The 20867-nt window shown below is 42.7% G+C and overlaps 1 protein-coding gene across 16 annotated transcripts in view; it reads right to left on the reverse strand.

Moving 5' to 3' along the window:
- Positions 1-20867, reverse strand: part of foxp1b (forkhead box P1b) — a 158335-nt gene that overhangs the window by 109800 nt on the left and 27668 nt on the right. For all 16 annotated transcript variants that reach the window (XM_082532091.1, XM_082532093.1, XM_082532090.1 and 13 more), the window contains one exon: positions 14890-14933. The gene's annotated coding sequence lies outside the window, so the exon portion shown is untranslated. The remainder of the gene's footprint in view (positions 1-14889; positions 14934-20867) is intronic.

Consider the following 20867-nt stretch of genomic DNA (forward strand, 5'->3'; position numbering starts at 1 on the left):
TAGAGCATTCTCCACATGTGAAAAGAGTGTGAGATTTTCATTTGAATGTACATTGGATTTGTGTAATCTGTTTCTATAAGAGTTAAGGAGTCAGGTTACTAGGGTGCACCCGAGCATTGAAACCCGAACATTGAAAACCAAAAATAACACTTGGCCAAGTCATTGCTTTAGTAGTTTGTGTTTTACTTTTCTTTTAATTTTTGTAAGTTTCCTTTCTACCATTGTAAAGTGTCTTTAACCTGTGCTTGTCAACCTTATGGTTTATGTCACTAAAGTTGGCTGGTTCTTTTGAGTTACATTCTTGTCTCTGTGTCTCATTTGAACACACCCCTGTGCTCCTATAGTCGAGCCTATTGGCCCATTGATATATTCTTTTCAACAATTCCCCTTACTGTGTTACAGTGAGAGCTTTGGCGAGCCAGCCAGGAGCATGGTTGTGTGTGTTTAAGTGCTAGACAATTTGTGTGTGGTGTTTAAAAGTGCTTAATCTGAGCTATAACTTCTAGAGAGAAAATGGATGTTGTGCTAAGTGAATCCGTCAGAATTCCCAATTCTGTAGTTGTTAGTGGGATCACAGGATCAGAGACTGATGAGGAAGTGTCCACTTTCCTCCAAAAATATGGTTCCATCAACCGTTACTTTCGTCTAGACGATCCTGAGTCAGATTACCATAAGCACATGATCATCGAGTTTACACATGAGACTGCCATGCACACATTGGAGCCACTGTTACCTCTGCGGCTTCCAAGTACAACCCAAGCAGGCATCGTGTATGAGTTAAAGGCCTTAGGAAGTGTTTACTCCCTTGATGCCAGAAACAAAGCCACTAAAATGTACATGGAACAGCTCCGTGAAATTGCCAAACTGAGTGGAAATTCATTAGAGGAGATGTTAAAGGAAGAACTTAAAAATCTGGTTTCATCGGCAGGAAGTGCTATTTCCCAGTCATCTCAAACTGGTCCAGAATCCTCAACTGTACAGAGCCCACTTCCACAGAAAGACTTAACCAGCAAGGGAGACGTTTCATTTTCTGAGGACCCTCAATCAGGTGTACCTCTAGACTCCACAGTTTTGACATCACCAAATAACGCAAGTAAATCTCTTACCTCTCCCAATTTCAGTGAAAACCTGACTGATTTCAGCCCCTCACAGACTCTTCCAGCTTCTTCTGGGGCCGCTTCTAGCCCCATAATTGATGTTAATCCAACTGCTGTTCAGCGAGTAGTTGTTGAGCATGTAGTGCGCAGCAATGAGAGCTCACCCCAGTTCGCATCATCTGGTAGACTCAGGGCTTATTCGGGCAAGAGCCCACGTCCTAGCCATGAGGCAGATTATGATACGTGGCGAGCTAGTGTTGAAATCCTTATTAGAGATCCTTCTGTGTCTGATCTGCACTGCACACATCGTATACTTGACAGTCTGCTTCCTCCTGCTTCCGAGATGATTAAACATCTGAGTCCACAGTCTAGACCCTCTGCTTATCTTGAGTTGCTTGACTCTGCCTACGGAACAGTCGAAGATGGTGATGAGCTGCATGCTAGGTTCATGAGCACATTTCAAAATGATGGAGAGAGAGCTTCTGTTTTCCTGCAGAGGCTGCACACTGCATTAAGTAGAGCCATGAGACGTGGTGGTGTGTCCGCTCATGATTTTAACCAACAGCTCTTAAAGCAGTTCATTCGAGGTTGTTGGGAGAATGCACTAATAATCGATCTTCAGCTAGAACAAAAAAAAGAAAACCCACCTTCCTTTGCAGAGCTGCTGCTTCTTCTTAGGACAGAAGAAGATAAACAGGCTGCAAAACTGAGCCGCATGAGGCAGCATTTTAGTCATGCTAAGTCTGCCCAAAACTCTAGAAAGCAGCACGCCACGTCACACGTGCAACTCGCACACACCACCAATAATCTGGTGGACAAATCTGATCTTGAGACGCTAAAGCAACAAGTTGCTGACCTCAGCATTCAGCTTAACAGTCTTGTATCTGAGAATCATAAGACGAAACAACCTAAGCAGCAAAAAGCGAGGTCCGTCACACCTGACACCCACGGTGTGAAACCAAAAGTGGCCAGTCAGCATCCCTCCACATTTAAAGCTAACAGTAGACCACGTCCATGGTACTGTTTCCAGTGTGGGGAGGATGGCCATGTCGTCTCAGTTTGTGATAAAGCGCCAAACCCTTCCCTTGTAGCAGCTAAGAAAAGACAGCTGAAAGAAAAACAGGCTGCTTGGGAAGCCTCTAATGCTTCTCGAAGTGAGGCACATTTAAACTGAAGCCTACTCCCATAGAGGGACATATGGGAGTGGAGTCTTGCAATGTCAGTCCCAAAATCCTGAAACCTGCCATTAAAAACGTTAAAGTGGAAGGATCAAAATTTCCACATGGCCTTGTAGGAACTAAGACCACAGCTCAAGTAACTATTGCAGGAAGAGACACAAACTGTCTTTTGGACACGGGTTCACAAGTCACAACTGTACCCCAGTCTTTTTATGAAGAACATCTTGCAGATCTGACCATTCATCCCTTAAATGAGTTGCTTGAAGTGGAGGGTGCCAATGGCCAGTCTGTCCCTTACTTAGGATATGTTGAGCTTACCATCACCTTTCCTAAAGAGTTTGTAGGCTCTGATATTGATGTTCACACTCTGGCCTTGGTTATCCCCCATCTCCGCTCTACAGCCCATGAGCAGGTACTCATAGGCACAAACACCCTTGATGCCCTCTATGCTAATTACCAGAAGCTTTCACCCTTTCAGCCTTTGTTTAATGGGTATCAAGCAGTTCTCCAAATACTTGAGATGCGACAAAGAAACTTTAACTCTGGTAGCCTTGGTTGTGCAAAACTGACAGGTAAGATGCCTGCAGTCGTTCCTGCAGGACAGACTGTTGTCCTGGAGGCCTCTGTCAATGTAAATCCCGTGAACATGCAAAGAGATGCTGTCCTTGAACATCCTTCAGCTTCTTCACTACCAAATGGCTTGCTAGTTTCAGCAATTGCAGTCACTTTACCACGCAAACGTCAGTGTCTTCTCCCTGTCGTAGTGAGAAATGAAACCAACCATGACATTGTCATACCCCCCAAAACACCTTTGGCAGATGTTAATGCTATCTTGCAAGTGCTACACAAAGAGCAAACTGTCAGAGAACCAGACTGCTCTAAATTTCAAGCTAAGTCTTCCTCAGAACTGAGCTTTGATTTTGGAGATTCGCCCTTACCCACTGAATGGAAGGAACGAGTTACAAACATGTTAAACGACATGCCAAATGTCTTCTCTCAGAACGAATTGGACTTTGGACACACTGACAAAGTCAAACACCATATCAAACTCAGTGATGAGACACCCTTTAAACAAAGAGCACGTCCCATACACCCCAATGATGTGGATGCTGTGAGACAACATCTACAGGAACTCCTTGATTCTGGTGTTATACGAGAATCTGAGTCCCCGTTTGCTTCCCCCATTGTTGTCGTTCGTAAAAAGAATGGCTCTGTTCGTCTGTGTGTAGACTACAGAAAGCTGAACCTGCAGACCATCAAAGATGCTTATGCCCTTCCAAAATTGGAAGATGCATTCAGTGCTCTTGCGGGTTCTAAGTGGTTTTCGGTCCTAGACCTCAAGTCTGGATACTACCAGGTTGAGATGGAGGAAGCAGACAAGAATAAGACCGCATTTGTTTGCCCACTTGGATTTTGGGAATTTAATAGGATGCCCCAGGGGATCACAAATGCGCCTTCGACGTTCCAGAGATTGATGGAGAAGTGTGTAGGAGATATGAATCTCAAAGAGGTTCTGGTGTTCATTGATGACCTGATTGTCTTCTCATCATCCCTGGAGGAACATGAACAGCGTTTGAAACATGTCCTGCAACGACTGATGTCATATGGCTTGAAACTGGCACCAGAAAAGTGCAAATTCTTTCAGACCTCGGTAAAATACCTTGGTCACATTGTTTCCGCAAGAGGAGTAGAGACTGACCCTGACAAAGTTGAGGCCTTAAAGACCTGGCCCATCCCCACAAATCTTAAGGAACTTCAGTCCTTTTTAGGATTTGCTGGATATTATCGAAGGTTTATTCAGGGGTACTCTGTCATTGTCAGACCACTTAACGAACTAACCTCGGGCTACCCACCAATTAGGAAGCGGAACAACAAGCCAAGGACACACGCAAATTCAGAGTATCGCAACCCAAAGGAACCCTTTGGTCAGCGTTGGACACCTCAATGTCAGGAGGCCTTTGACCAAATAATAGCAAAGCTAACCTCCGCTCCAATCTTGGGATTTGCAGACCCCCAGCTTCCATATGTTTTACATACGGACGCCAGTACCATTGGCCTTGGTGCTGCCTTATATCAGGTACAAGATGGACAGTCCAGGGTCATAGCTTTTGCAAGTCGTGGTCTTTCAAAGAGTGAGAGGAAGTACCCAGCCCATAAGCTGGAGTTTTTGGCCCTTAAGTGGGCAGTCACGGAAAAATTCTCTGACTACCTATATGGTACAGACTTTGTAGTAGTGACTGACAGCAACCCTCTTACATACATCTTGACCTCTGCAAAGCTTGATGCAACAGGGTATAGGTGGCTGTCCAGTCTTTCCACCTATTCATTTAGTCTTCAGTACAGAGCGGGAAAACAAAATATGGATGCTGACGCGCTCTCGCGTCGTCCTCACAGTCAAGGTCAAGGTCAGATTTATTTATATAGCACATTTCCAACAGCCGATGCTGCACAAAGTGCTTAACAATAACAATAAAATTAAAAACTACAGTGTAATACAATAATAACAATAGAAACAATAAAATAGAAGAATTGAAACAATACTAACTAATTCAGATAAATCCAAAATGCTTGGGTCATAATGTGTTAAAAGCCAGAGCGTAAAAGTGTGTCTTTAGTAAAGATTTAAATTGCTCAAGAGTTTGAGCAGATCTAATATTAAAGGGGAGACTATTCCAAAGTCTGGGACCTGCCACAGAGAAGGATCTATCACCACGAGATTTGAGGTTAGTCCGTGGAATGGACAACAATAGTTTTGAACTAGATCTCGTGGGTTTTCCTGGAGCATAGGCAGAGAGGAGCTCTGACAAGTAGGGGGGGGCTCGGGCGTTGAGTGACTTAAAAACAAAAAGTAAGAGTTTAAATTGGATCCTGTAGGGGACAGGGAGCCAGTGTAAAGAGGCTAAAATTGGGGTTATATGCTCTCTCCGTTTGGTACCAGTTAGCAGGCGAGCAGCAGCATTTTGAACCATCTGAAGGCGATGGATGGTGGCATGATCTAGGCCATAATACAATGAATTGCAGTAGTCCAATCTGCAAGTAAGAAAAAGGTGGATGATACGCTCGAAGACGTCAGCCGGAAGGTATGGCTTTATCCTGGCTAGCTGTCTTAGCTGAAAAAAACAGAACTGAACTACTGCACTCACCTGCTTATTCAATTTAAAAGAACCATCAATGTAAACTCCAAGGTTTTTTACATGTGTTTTACAATACGAGGAGAGGGTACCCAACGTGCTGTCGATATGATTGAAATTGCCAAAAATGACAACCTCAGTTTTGTTTTCGTTTAGCTGTAAAAAATTTAATGATAACCACTGTTTAACGTCGTCAAGGCAGCGTAATAAGAGCTGCGGTTGATCTGATCCTGATTTTAAAGGTAGATAAATCTGTAGATCATCCGCAAAGCAATGAAATGAAATGCTGTACCGCGAGAAGATGGAGCCCAATGGCAGCAAATAGAGTGCGAAGAGGGCGGGACCCAAAATAGAGCCTTGAGGAACGCCGTATTTAAGAGGAGCTAGTCCACCAGAGGATGATTATGCATCTAAGAAGGAGAGTGAGAGAATCCGGCAGTTCACACTGTACCATCTGAGCAACCCTGAGAGTCCCTGAGAGTCCAGAGACTGTTCCCTTGGATGTAATTCAGGCTATTTGTGAGCGCCATATGGTCACCTCAGCCGTAGCTAATGTTGGATCCACCACTTCTGGGTTGACCTTAGTTGAATCCCTCACTCACCAGTCCACAGCTATTCCCGACTGCTTCCAACAGGAGCAAGTGGATGGGCTTCCCATTGTCCACTCAATTTCTGAGAAGGAGTTGAGGCAAAAGCAGACATTGGACCCTGCTATCAATGCAGTGATTGTACTCTTGGAGACTGGCGAAACTCCACCTCCCAGCCTTAGGTTAGAGCTACCAGAACTTCCCCTGTTACTCAGAGAGTTAAATCGGCTTGAAATACAGAACGGGGTGCTCTACCGTAAGCGGCAAGATGGTCCCAACACCTCATATCAGCTTGTGCTCCCTGAGGAGCTAAGAGCCACAGCACTTACAAGCCTTCATCATGATATGGGCCATCTTGGAGTCGAACGAACAGTAGACTTGGCAAGGGCCAGATTTTATTGGCCGAAAATGCACATGACCATAGAAAAAATGGTCAAATCTTGTGAGCGATGTATTCGTCGAAAAACACCTCCAGAGAAAGCTGCTCCATTGATAAACATTAAGACCTGCAGACCTCTCGAACTAGTGTGCATGGACTTTTTATCAATAGAGCCAGATCGCTCAAACACGAAAGATGTATTGGTCATAACTGACCATTTCACAAAGTATGCTGTGGCAGTGCCAACTCCAAATCAACGAGCACAGACTGTAGCAAAGTGTCTCTGGGACAACTTCATTGTCCATTATGGTTTTCCCGAAAAGCTTCTTAGTGATCAGGGTCCTGACTTTGAATCAAAGACCATCAAGGAACTCTGTGAACTTACTGGCATGAAGAAAGTGCGTACAACCCCCTACCACCCTAGAGGGAATCCGGTTGAGAGATTCAACCGCACTCTTCTCCAGATGCTTGGGACACTGGATCGGTCAGATAAACTCCACTGGAGAGACTTCGTCAAGTCTCTGGTACATGCTTATAATTGTACGAAGAGTGACGTGACTGGATTTTCCCCCTATGAATTGATGTTTGGGAGGCAACCAAGACTGCCCATTGACTTAATCTTTAGGTTGCCCACTAATGCTACTAAGCAGACTCATTCCCAGTACGTCGGTAACCTAAAATCTCGCTTGGAAGAAAGCTACCGGATTGCCACAAATAATGCACAAAAGAATGCAGGTCGCAACAAAGCCAGATTTGACCGACGAGTGGTTGAATCAACATTGCAGAGTGGAGACAGAGTTCTTGTACGAAATGTGAAGCTGCGTGGAAAACATAAGCTGGCAGATAAGTGGGAAACGGATGTTTACATTGTCCTTAAGCGAGCTGGAGAAATGCCGGTCTACACAGTTAAACCTGAGGGTAAAGATGGACCTGTGCGGACTCTACATCGTGACTTGCTTCTCCCATGTGGATTTCTGTCAGCAGCTGCAGAACCCGAGACAGTCAAAACCCATCCAAACAGGAGACCCAGAACAAGGCAGTGTTCTGTTGTCGAGGGGGAAGATGAAATTCCCTCTGATATGGATGATGTATCTGATTGGACATTTCGCCCTCTCATTACATCAAAGTCCGACGTATATGTCCCAGTACATGAAACTCACAAGTTGAGTAAACCTCCTTGTGTGGTCAGACAATCAGCAGAACCAGAGGTGCCTACAGTTTCACTTCCACCTGATCCTCCTGCCACTAAATCCCTTGTAGAGGAAGGTGAAGGAATGATTCAGGATGTACCTGACCGTGACAACTCACCTGAACGTGACAACTCACCTGAACGTGACAACTCACCTGAACGTGACAACTCACCTGAAGCAAACATATTGCATGGGCTTGACTCAGCCAAAGGACTTCCTCAAAGTTCAGAATTGCAGCAGTCTGAGGAAGCTCCTCAAGATGATGGGACGAGCTCTGATGCAGCATGTGAAGAAGGATTAAGTGATGTGAACAGACCTGTTACTGAACAGCCTGAACCTGTGATGATCCAGAATAATGGACTTCAAGATACTGAGCCATCTCTTCGTCGTTCTAACAGATTGCAAGCAAAGCCCAAGAGACTGCATTATGTGACACTTGGGAATCCTCTGATAACGGTGGTGAATTCTCTTTTTCAAGGCCTAAGTGAGGCATTGACTAGCTCTTTAAATGGATTTGAAGATCCAACTAGTAATTATGTTGGAAAGGTCAAAGCAGTGTAACTCAGTGCCACCCTGCAGATGCCCAGGGACGGGCATACCATCAAGAGGGGAGGGTGTAACCCACATAAAATGGGGGTACCACTTTAAGGACTGATATGAGGAGAGATGGACAGCCTGCCCAACCAATCGAAATGCACAGGTCCCAGTATGTTTTGACCAATGGGAGAGCAGTCTGCCGCTGTATGTCCCACCTACGTGCTCTGTGTTTGCTGCTATGTGTGGAGGTAGTCGCGTGCTGGCAGGAGAAAAGAGAGACTGAAGCTTTTGAGCTGGAAAAAAAGTATTAGATATAAGTTGCAACCAACTGTGTTGCACATAAGTTCACTGGTTATCAGCTAACTTTCATGTTAGAAGTAGCCGCAGTGAGTAAACAGGCAAATGCTGCATTTTTCTGGTGACTTTAGAAAGTACCACGTGGAGGTAAACTGTTAGCCTTTGTTAGCTCTGGTTGCTATCAACTGCCTGGAAGTTCATCTCAATCTGCTTCCAGAAGCAAGGTAACACTTGAAGCGCAACTTATGTTTATTTTTCCTTCATGTCGTATTACGGTTATTAAAGAGAAAACATGTCCTGTTACGTTATTTAGAGCCCTGCATTTTCCGACCGAGAGACACTATGCCATTGTCTTCGGCCGTGATGCGCTGAGATCGGTGAGCACATGTTGTATGTCTCAGTTAGTTCATGTCTGTTTCACATTTTATCGTTGAGAAACTGAATTAATCTCAATTGTTTGATTAATAATTGTCGCATATGCGACATATATGCATATGCACTGACTTTACTTGGTTTAATGCATAGTTTATGTAAGAGAGATGTTTTATTTTTGCAAAATTGAGTATTTTTATTGCAAATTTATGTTGAATGTGATTTAAACAAAATCCTAAGTTGTGAATTATAGCTAGAACAGCATAATTAATATTTGAATTGCTCTTCTGACCCTGTCTGTTGACAGGTCAGGTTTTTTTTGTATGCTGAATTGTTCCTGAGGTGGATTCCTCCGGTGAAATAGATGGCGAGCCTTCCCACCTGGACTTAGAGAGACTGAGATTCGCTTCTTTTCCACTTGATGATCTGCTGCACCTTGCGGTGTGGTAGGACTGTATCACTCACACTTTCACGCACAGCTGGTTATACATAAGACCACTGACTGACATTCTTTCATCCCTATTTTCTTTCACACCCTAGGAATTTTTTGGACTTTACCCCTTGGACATTTTTTATTTGGGACTTTAAATAATGAGCTGTTGTGTAGAGCATTCTCCACATGTGAAAAGAGTGTGAGATTTTCATTTGAATGTACATTGGATTTGTGTAATCTGTTTCTATAAGAGTTAAGGAGTCAGGTTACTAGGGTGCACCCGAGCATTGAAACCCGAACATTGAAAACCAAAAATAACACTTGGCCAAGTCATTGCTTTAGTAGTTTGTGTTTTACTTTTCTTTTAATTTTTGTAAGTTTCCTTTCTACCATTGTAAAGTGTCTTTAACCTGTGCTTGTCAACCTTATGGTTTATGTCACTAAAGTTGGCTGGTTCTTTTGAGTTACATTCTTGTCTCTGTGTCTCATTTGAACACACCCCTGTGCTCCTATAGTCGAGCCTATTGGCCCATTGATATATTCTTTTCAACAATTCCCCTTACTGTGTTACATTCTCATCAACACTGTACACTGACCTTGTTTTTTTTTATCTGTGGATGATGTTTTTTATATTTGAAATGTATTTTTGTGAAACTAAGCCACTGTTCCTGTGGTCAAACGACTGCTTCATTTGTCTGTAGCTATGTGATATCTGATCCTGCCACCTAGCAAGTCACAGGTGCTACAATAAATAAATACATTCATTTCCTTAAACAAGCATTTTCTTCAGTAACAAATACAGCAGTTTATTTGTAACCGTAAATGAATGATTAAGAACAAGGAAATAAATAAATCTGACACAGTTCTCAAGAGCTAAAGGTTTCTACTTTTACAGAAGCACTTCTCCTGTGTTTGGGCAAGTCGACTGGACAAATACTGTATATTGGCAGTCAGTGAGTGGTTGACCTCGCTTACTGGCCTGCCCCTATGTGAATTCAATTTGGGAAATGATTAACTTGCAAACCAAGACAGTACAGATAATTTTAACATTTTCCCCAACCTTACCAGGTGCAATAGATTTTCAATAATGGCCAAATTCTGAACATCTTGAATGAACTTCACTTGAAAATGAGACGCTGCAACTGGGAATACATTTTACAAAAATGGAAAGTATAGAAAAAACATGTATCAACATGACCTCCATCAAACAAGAATAAATGGTAGTTTCAGCTAACGTCTGATTTACATTGTTTTAAAAAATATCCGTCTACATCCCAAAAGGTTGATTCTGTTCATCTGGACGTAACGTTTTCGGTGGGAGAAACGTTTCGTCACTCGTCCAAGTGACTTCTTCAGTCTCAGCTGACTGCAGGTTTCCCCAACCTTACAAACAGTGCCTGAAACTAGCACCACAGACTGAACAATGGGGAACTGTGAGGTCACAGCCCATTGTTGTGAGTGACGAAACGTTTCTCCCACTGAAAACGTTACGTCCAGATGAACAGAATCAACCTTTTGGGATTTACTTACCTGGATGACTGAGCATGCATCAAGACAGAGCCATCTACAAATTAGCACAGGTTCAGTGTGTGATGGAAGTTGTAGCTTCCCTAAAACAGTAAAGACTTAAAGATATACAAAATAACCATTAACTGTTAAATTAAGCTACCATAAAAATTCACACAGTAATCAAATGTCATTTTCCTATTACTGGCACACAAAGGCTTTGTTTGTGTGCTCCATATCCGCTCAGTGTTTCTCCCTCACTATCTTTCTCCCTCTCTCTTCCTTGTATTACCCCCAGCTTACAGCAGCAAACAGAGTTGTATGCAAATACTAAAAGCCATAATGCATTATATTGTTTGGTGTTAACATTTGAATATTTAAATGGCACGTTTTAGATCTAGATATTCCCATTTCAATTTCCATATACTGTACATGCTGCATGCAGACAGTTAAGTTTGACCACATGGCAGCCTGAATATTTTTTCAGTTTATTTGCATCTTTTCCGCACAATATTGGTTTGACATGCCATCATTTTCATTATTATGTTCTTGCTGCATATATACTTGTTAATAATGCAAGTTACCAATGTTTATTAAATGTCTCCAGTATGTGGCCAGTGTCACAGCCACAGAGCTAGATGTTTGAATCACCCACGTACATGCCACTTAACCAAATTGGCAAAGCTGATAAGCTGTATTTACATAGCAGTGTTGCTGAGCGTGATTGCTATCAGTAAAACTTCCCCCCACGCTTTAATGGAAAGTTGGGCTATAACTTAGTGTGGGTTACAGCTGCCCTCGGGAAAATAGCTCAATTACACTCATGGATATAAACACTCATGTGGTTGTCAAAGTGGTAAACAGATGTGGGGTGACAGTCTGTTGTATGTGCTCAGTCAAGCAGCTGTTGCCGCACCTTCATTCATGCACTTGTTCTGATGACGGATTCCTGTTTCTCTTCCCATGGCTCAAAGTGAAGCCGTGTTGTTTGCTTATGGGGCAGTGGCAAAAGGCAGATTATATGATAGAATATTATTAGTGTGCTGCCTGTGTGAAGCTGCACTTTTACTGCTGCTGTCAAACTGTCGGTTTGCACGGAGTGGACATGCATCTCCATAAAGACCTTTCTGTTATTAGGCAGGGCAGAACCAAACCCGCACCATCTTTCCAAACAGAGAAGACAGCATAAGAGCATTCCGAATGATGTCATATGATGTTATTTTGCCTTGGCGCACTGTGCATTTGTGCTCGCACAGTGTATTGAAAAGGACATCCCCTTTGGCTGTTGTCTCATTGGGAGCCTACCTGTCACACGGCTGATATGACGCTCTTTGAATGCAATGTGTACATGTGATCAGAGCTGCAGTGAGCACCCCAGATGACAAAGTGACTAGGAGTGTCAAAGCAGCCTACAAACAGGCCTGTCCTCTTCTAGACAGGAAGCTGGGAGCAGCAGAGGCGCTGCCTTGTCTCATCTGCCAGCAGTGCTCGCTGCCTCCCCGCCTCATCACAGCATCCATGTCTGATGGTGTGCACAACTCCATGCTGGACGGCTGTTTTGATTTCAGCCTGTGTGACACATCTGTTGCTTGTCACGTTGTGTTGTGCCTGTCTTGTGAGCGCGACCGGGGCAAATCTGCTTCTCATCTCTCTGTTCGTGTTTACAAACAGGGCTGGCGTTTACAAACAGGCCAGCATGGTATGTGCTGTGCAGAAGGTCAGAATGCCTTATGAGACACTAGGTGCACCTGTGCAGCTGCTACTACAAGCCATCAATCCTCATAACCTGCTGTAAATGTGTAGGTTGTAGAATGTGAGTGCTCTGTATAAAAAGATGCATTACCTACTAATAAAACCTGTATGAAATGTTAAGTAAAAGCCCCAAGTAATTGCGGCGCTGATTGTATATAATACACAGTGAAAGGAAAAAAGTTATGGATCTTGGTCACTTTCTCATCCTTTAAGAATTTCCAATCATTGTACACTACCTACTGAAAATCAATTACTTCCCTCCCACGTCTAATTGAAAAAATTTGCTGTAAATCAAAGCTGCATCAAGGGAGCATTCTTCACAGTCCGCTCTTTATGGGCTTTCAAAGTACTCTGCATGAGCGCCTCACAAAACTACCAAAATCAAGGATATTCTACGCAAGACTTCCACTGTCAGCTTAAATACATGAGCGATGACTATGGCTAATTGGATCCATCCAATCCATCCATCTATGAAGCACAGATGCTTTATCAGCGAAAATCAAATGACATTGTTTCAATCAGCAAGGCGGGCACAGCACTAAAGAACCAGAAAGGTATTTATTAATGAGATGCTACAGCAGCTTAGAAGGGGTGCATTCACAATTGTTTCATTTCTATGTCCTTGTCTTTCCAATTAATAATCCAAAGTGCTTTATAATTACTAGCTTAGGATTCATTTCCATGTTAAGTGCTGCTGTGACCATAAATTGCAGTGGAAACAGTTCTGATAGCAATATTTGTTCACTGAATTTAAAACTGTGTTTTTTTTCCGATTATTGTTGAATAAATTAATCGAAAAAGACAAAAATGAACAGAAATGACTAAATTCAAAACTACACTAAAAATAACAGTAAATTCAGCTTTTGTCTACACGAACCATCTGCTTGAGTATCAAACCCTTGCCTGCTATGTAAATGCAATCCCTCTTAAGAGGGTGGGGAAAAATTTGAGATGGCTCATTTACATTGCCAAATGACACAACACTCATACTTTCCATTTACTATCAAACTGTTTTGCAGACACACTAACCTGGAAATGATCAGCCAGAGTACTTCCTCACCACCAAGTCAATGTAACATCACTGCTGTAAAACAAACTGAAATCACACTCAACGGCACACGGCGTGATCGAACACCGTGACTGCCATTTCGACTGGCCTCGTCAGACCACGAGACAACACGTAGCAGCGCTGGCACGGCAGGGAGGCACAACGCTGCTACGGAGCGCTAATATATTCAAAGAGGGATCATTTACTTAAGGCTTGCATCCAAGGATCAGCCTGGCCTTCATTAGCCTCAATCTGACACGGATGTGAACAACATGTTGCCTTGCCACACGAACACTGCCCCTCCTCCCTCTGAACCCCAAACACTTGAATCCCTTTCCTTCTCTGAGACCTTCACAGCAAATTCCTCTGGAAATATCACAGGTTGTTAGCATTCCAGAGAGAATTTTACATGGGTGTACACTCAGGCTTTAATTAGAGACTCTATTTGATCATTCAGCAGCTGGGCTTTATTAAAAATATGGGTTCACCTCGCCTTACAGTCACCCCCGGCTCAGTGTGAAAGAGCTCACAGAGGCAGAAGAGTCTACGAGAGGAGAAAATGAATATTCATTGCTCGATACATAGAGTGTCTGTATGGGAAATCTACACCCCGCGAGGCAGTGTTTACACTTGGTTTACAACAACACTGAATATCAGTCATGTCACAATCACCACTGTGAGCAAAGTTCATCTCTATCTTTTTTTAATGTGAACACCTGACTAATAAGATCTCCATTAATAGTCTGTTTCCGAGCCACATGTTGTTTACTGAAAAGCTTCAACCGTAAATGTCAGCACAGAACCCAAGCTACATCGACCTGAAAGAACCAAAGAGATGTAAACTATATCTGACCAAGGTCGACAGGGACTATAAAACAAACACCGGGTTTAAGGTGAAGTCTTCCCTGCGTGAAGGTTAGCCATGTTTTGTGTTTACACTACACTGCAGGCTTTGAAATTGTTTTGCAGTGTGGAGTCTGCCCAGGGTCATTGTTTGTTTTTGACGTGTTTATACACCACACAAGGAGTAATGACTTCTAGGATAGTCTGGGGATGCAGACATGAGCCAGCACACTATCTGCAATTTTCTTTACTTTTCAGGTTCACAGTTAACTCTGAACACCAGCACGACTCACTGACCTGGCCCCTTGCACGCATTTAAGCATTCAAACTCATGTCAACATGCAACGGCATCAGGAAAAGAGGAAATCGGTTACTATGCAAAACCTTTCTTATCATCCTGTGGCATTCAAACTCACAACTATTACCATATAATGCCCTTCTTTGAGAAGACATTAGGAAGAATGCACCAAAAGCTGGTGCACGAGTCGTGTTTCTTAACCAAATGATGGTGTCTACTGATGTTTCTGTGAGGTACTTACTTTAATCTATGGCTCCACAGGATGTCACCACTGGAGTGTCCTGGCTGGATCGGCAAGCAGTCAGCAGAAGGGGAGGAGAGAAGAAGAGAGGAGGTAGTAAAGGAAAGTTAAGGGGTGGGGGTGGCAGAATGGAAAAAAGAAGAGAAACAGTGGAAATTATTTCAAACGTGAAGGTGACAAAAGCAAGAACATACTTATTTTTCCACAATCAGCTTTTTCAATAATAACCATGCTGTCACAACACGCAACCACATGCACCTCTCAGTTAAGTGTGAGTTCAAAACTGAAAGGTCACAAAAAAGGTCACTTTCAAATTAATATTCATGTCAGGCAGATAATAGGTTTGAACAGGCTTCTCAGTGGACCGTTTACATATCAGTGGATCTAGATTTAGTCTCTCAAACAAGAACTCCCTTGATTAAACAAATAATGACAAATTCCAACAACTGTAACTGAGTCCAAATTAATTTGAACATTGCTCTAATTGCATTTAAGCACTCCTCCTCCCTAACCTAAGATCAACCGCGTTTTAATTACTGCCTTCTGAAGAATGAATCCCCGCAGTGGCGGTGGAAAAATAAAAATAGAGCATGTTTTACAGAACACTAAAATGTAAATGTTTTTGTTCGGTATAAATAAAGCTCCACTGCACTGACTTCTCACAACACTCGTGCTTTCTGAAATAGCTTGTTCGCCCTTTTCAAATTGCCACACATTAGCACTCAGCCTCTTACAGCCGTGCTCTGTCATTCAGCTCTACTGCCCCATGCCCCTTCGCCTTAACTCTTTCCCTCCGTTTGCAAACACGCAGGGAAGAGACGGCGAAATGTGTTTCCTGAATGGGAGGAGAGGTGGAAAAAGCCCATCCTGCCCCAAGAATCACCGCCGCCCCGCCAGAGCTGCCGCCACTGGCCTTTCTGCAAAGGCAGCAAAAGTTCCCCAAGAGGGGAGCGTCTGCCAACTCAAACAGGGCTCATTCTCCTCTCTCTGGGCCGTCAGCCGCCCATGTGGGCCTGCGCTGGGCTTCCTGAGGGCTCAATGCAGCTGGAGGACTTTGAATAAAGGTAACGCCAATGTCACAGCTACTGTAAACTTGCGAGGCTGCTCCTGTCAGCAGGACATTCCCAATCAAAGCAGAAACAACCCCACCTAAAACACAACACATTGTTTTTTTCCACTGGCCCCAAGTCCAAACTTCCCACGAATCACAAAGACAGCACACAGGCGAGAGGGCAACCACGGTTCCCTGATCTTGCCAAACAAAATGCCAAGAGACCAGGAATGACATTCAGCTCTGGGGTTTAAAAATACGAGCAATTTGAAAATGATTAGTCTTATTTTCTTGTTGAGCGCCTGACACAGGAGAGGAAACCAGAACAATCAACCCAACTGCCTTTTTTTCTGCTGAATTTAGAAACACTAATTAGTTTTGCTCTCGTAAAGCCAACCTGAAAACGACCAATTAGAAAGTGAAAATGAGACATGCAGAGAAACAAGAGCTTGTCATTTGCACTGTTTAAGTCCCATATGCACAACTTTACTGTGATGACTTTCACACAAGCTCGAGATGATTGGCATGCCACCTACTAAATTTGATGTCGCATACACACACACACCAGTCAAACAGCCTTTTGCCTAGTTGGATGAAACTATTACAGATCTGTACGACCACATCAAATTCAAGCTAGGCAGCCTGGGCATGCAGATGTCTGAAGCACCAGGCTGGGAGAGGATACAGCCCACCAGGCTGACCACAGCACCAGCTGGTTACAGCTACAGACGTACCAGAGCCAAACTGCTCCCCCTTACAGGTGCCTCTTCTCTGAGTTTCCTCTTTCAGGGGTACTGGAATAATACATCTGTATGTACTCTTTCACTGTAACAACTGAGGCAGGTATCTTTAAGTACTTCTTTTTCAGACACACCTGAAATATATTTCACCTGCTGAGTGCCGTTGGTTCACATCTATCCAGTCACTAGAAGTGAACGTAAAATGTGAAAATTATCTGCAGGAATTTCAGTGCTATTCCCCCGGCAAACAGTGGCGAGTGTTTCATCACTGTCGGACTGAAGACGGATGAGCTGTCAGTGCCTTCCCCTGTCCACAATCCAGCTCCTGGGCTGGGAAGTGGCTAAAAAAGGCCGGGGCAACGCTTTCCAGGACTGCGCCTTTTACTGGGAGTAATTCTCAGATGCCAGATTGCTGCCAACGTCCTTGCAGCCAATGGCAGAGAGGCCAGTAAGTTCACATTAACTGCAGAGTGTAACTGCACTGAACATCTGCTCATGAATGAGAGCGCTGCCCACTAACTCAGCTAGTTGAAGCCCGCTGATGAAAAATTCAACGTTCTCCTCGTTGGCACGCTTGTTTTGCACTATTCTCCTGAGCCCCTAGAATTATATTAAGAGAATTTCAGCACGGCCTGGTGTATCTGAGAGAACAGCTGGCGCTGAAAAGAGATCTGCCGCTCGGCGAGGGCTCAGGGACTTCACACGGGATCTGCCTTCTCCTACACCATTTGTCCTTGAAGAGAAAAAAAACCCCACCAGTGTTAAGCACCCAGGTAATAATAAGAAAGCAGAGGCTACATTTAGCTGATTACACCACCCGTGTACAGCGGACAGCGCATAACCACTGAAGACATGAATCGATATTGAGTGGAAAAGGAAGACAGAAGAGCATTTGTGAAATGAGGCAGCTCCCCCGACCTCAGGAGGCCTATTCGGTGCACCTCTCTTTTGTTTGTCTTGTTTGGCTCATTAGATTGTTAACTAGGAAGAATCTGCCCCCCAACCCCACAATATGGAACAAGCTGAATCAGAAACAAAGGCAGTGTGTTAAGGGAACAACTACTTCAAAGACCTGTTAATGTTACAGGAGATGTGAAATGGACAAATATACAATGTTCAGGCAAACAATGAAAGTTGTCATGTTCATGTTCTAAGACAACTACTGACCCCAACTTTTTCTGGCATGCCCCATTTCACCACCCAAACCCAGTTCATGCATCACTCGCAGCTATTTTTAATCAATTGGCAACTATAAGAAATGATCCAAATTTCGGTAAAAATAATGTTTAGCACGGCAGCAACAGCAAACTCCCAACTTTCATTTTCCCAAATCAAAAATCATATTTATTCAACTTAACTTGACTCTATATTTTGCCCCTGAAAAAAGGTACACGGTGACATGAACTGACAAAGTCTTTCCTGTGAAGATGATGAAACCGTTTCTCCATTTAAAAATGTTAAATTTAAGGAAGTGATGACTGCTTGCAAACACTAAGAATAAAAGATTACCAAACTCGGTAATTTCACTTCTGTCTTTCTGGAAATACAGTTAACATATTTCTATATGTCAGCAAAGAGCACAAACTAAGAGAGCGAAACCATGTTTCTCATAGTTGATTTAGTTCAAATCTCAGTTTTACAATGTCTGACCTTTGCATCAAAATCAGGTGATTTTAATACATCTCTGCCTTCATCTGGATTTCTGTGCTTCGTGTTGAAGGAAGCCAGAACAAGCTTAATTCATTTCTTTAATACCATGCACTGGATAATGTGGAAATCATGGCAATGGCCCAAAAGGGGATCCGTGAATATGATATTGCCATTGAAAACTGAGAGGATGTCTGGTGAGAAGCTCATTTAGCTGGTGACAAATGACAGCACTTTGTCTTCCTGACAAGATCCCTCCTTCATCAAATGTCCAACTTCACATGGAAATAGGAAATCACACATTATCACACTGACAAACAATTACAACCATGTCATTAGCAGCAACCCTGGGCCTGGGACCATTAACAAAATACAATGTTGCACACCACGCTAACCATCAGAAGGAACACAGGATGTAGATGAAAATCACTGATAAATCAATCATGACACAAACAACCTGATGCTTATAGTTTGGGAGCTATAAATGGAGGGAATGAGGGGTGATTACAGTCGTGTGTGCCAGCTAAATAAATCACAAAAAAATTAATAAATAAAAAAGCTCAAGCAATCAAAAGTTCTGAATAAAGATGTACGTCTTTGCTGATGACAGAACAGTGCTTGCTTTATATTAAAAGTCAACACTTTAAAGGAGTTTCACTGTACGTGACTTAATCAGATATGGAGCATTAGTATCTTTTTTAATACATCTCCCAGTGTCAGGCAGCAAATGAAAAAAGCTAGCCTCTGTAAATATGACTGCTTACTTCTAACACAAACATTGTTGACACCTAATGTAATTTCAGCGGGACATCCAGCTGAAAGCACACCGGGGTAATATAATGCTCTTAATGAGAATTCCTTCCAGCTTGAGACCTTGGCGAGATAGCCATAATGCATGGCTTCTCTTTTTAATAAAATAATTGTTACAGTTATTAAAGATGAATCTCATCACAGCCGAGATGACAAAATAATTCATTACCAAAACCAAGGCTTTAAATAGCTGCAAATTATGGAGCCCTACCCCCAACCCCTGGAAAATACACTTCTAGATAAATGGCTTCGTTATTTCATATAAATATTAGATATACAGCATTCTGCCCTTGAAAGGAAAAAAATATTGCAGCTGCCCATTAAATAAGTTTGCATACACACAATGCACCATGGGCAACGCGTCAATAACTATTCAAAAATACATAAAGAAATAAACAGTTTTCCAAACCTGTAGCAGCCACAAAAAAACCCTACTCTGTTTTTTTTAATCAAACCGTGCATTTGTTTTATAAATTAATTGCCTCTAAATCAATTCTGTTAAGCAGAATGACTGAGTTAGACTGTATTTTTTTTACTGTTACTACAATAATGACCACAATTGTAATGTTATGTATATATTTTCTCTCAAAATTTCAAATGAAAACACAAATGTAGATAAATCTAAATTACACTTGTCCTCAAAAATTACATAGAAGCATTCTTAAAAAAAAGAAAAAAAAAGAAAAACCAGACACATGCACACAACACTGATCGGCTACTGCCTACATGACGTTGCACGTATTCCAGTTTGGCTTCTTTTGGAACATCCTATGCTTTTCCTTATAGCACCTCCATGTGTGAAACAGAGAGTGTTGGAAGATATTTGTATTAACTTTCACCAATCCATCCCACCTCCACCCCTTCCTGTTCACAGCTCGCTTCTAGTTTTATTTATGTATTCAAAAGAGATAATTTACAGTGATGGCATGGAAACTTCCCAGCATGCCTTTTAACCTGTCGTTTTTCACTCTCTCTGCAGCAGGATGTCCAGAGGAAATGCTTTATTAAGATCCTGCCGACATGAAGAGCTGCTGTGACTTACTGGTGCATTACTGTCTAAAAGGCAAAGTTATTTAGACCAATAAAAGGCTAATATATTGTTGGAGTGGAATTACACAGAAGTTATCTCTGCCTTAATAACATCACCGCAACCCCTGATGTTGTTTAGATCAATAAAGCCCATTAAAGTACAGACCTCAAGCGCAGATAAGGCTGCACTGCCACAGCAAAATACAGCTTGCTAGCATCTGAGAGATCAGAGGTCTTTCTCTGGCACACAAAAAGTGGTCAAAATGAGAAAAAGACACTTCAACTTAATACCATAAAAACCTTAAATTCAATGAAGTTCACCGTCTGCCTCCTGGAGCCTCCTGGCCTACACATAAACAAGTAGGAAGATGCTAATGGATTTCAGATATTGGTCAGACAAAGTAAAGAAAAGCCAGAAGATGTCAAAGCAAAGGTGAAACTGCGCTACACCCCACGGCTTCATCTCTGCACTGGGTTTCCTGTTAGGAAGGGGTGGGCTTTTAAGCAGCTCTCTTATTTCAACACTTCCAAAAAAAAAAAAAAGTCCTACTATAAACTCCCTCTTGACCTTCAACTTTGCCTTCGAACACAATTTCATAAAGGGGTGAATTTTCCTTCTTTTCCCGTCAGTGCAGCTGCTTATTCTCTGCACCGATGATGTCACTGTAAACTCTGATTCAAAGATTAAATGAATTTCACCC

This window comes from Aulonocara stuartgranti, assembly GCF_965226115.1.
Source record: "Aulonocara stuartgranti genome assembly, chromosome: 5".
NCBI classification, from domain to species: domain Eukaryota; kingdom Metazoa; phylum Chordata; class Actinopteri; order Cichliformes; family Cichlidae; genus Aulonocara; species Aulonocara stuartgranti.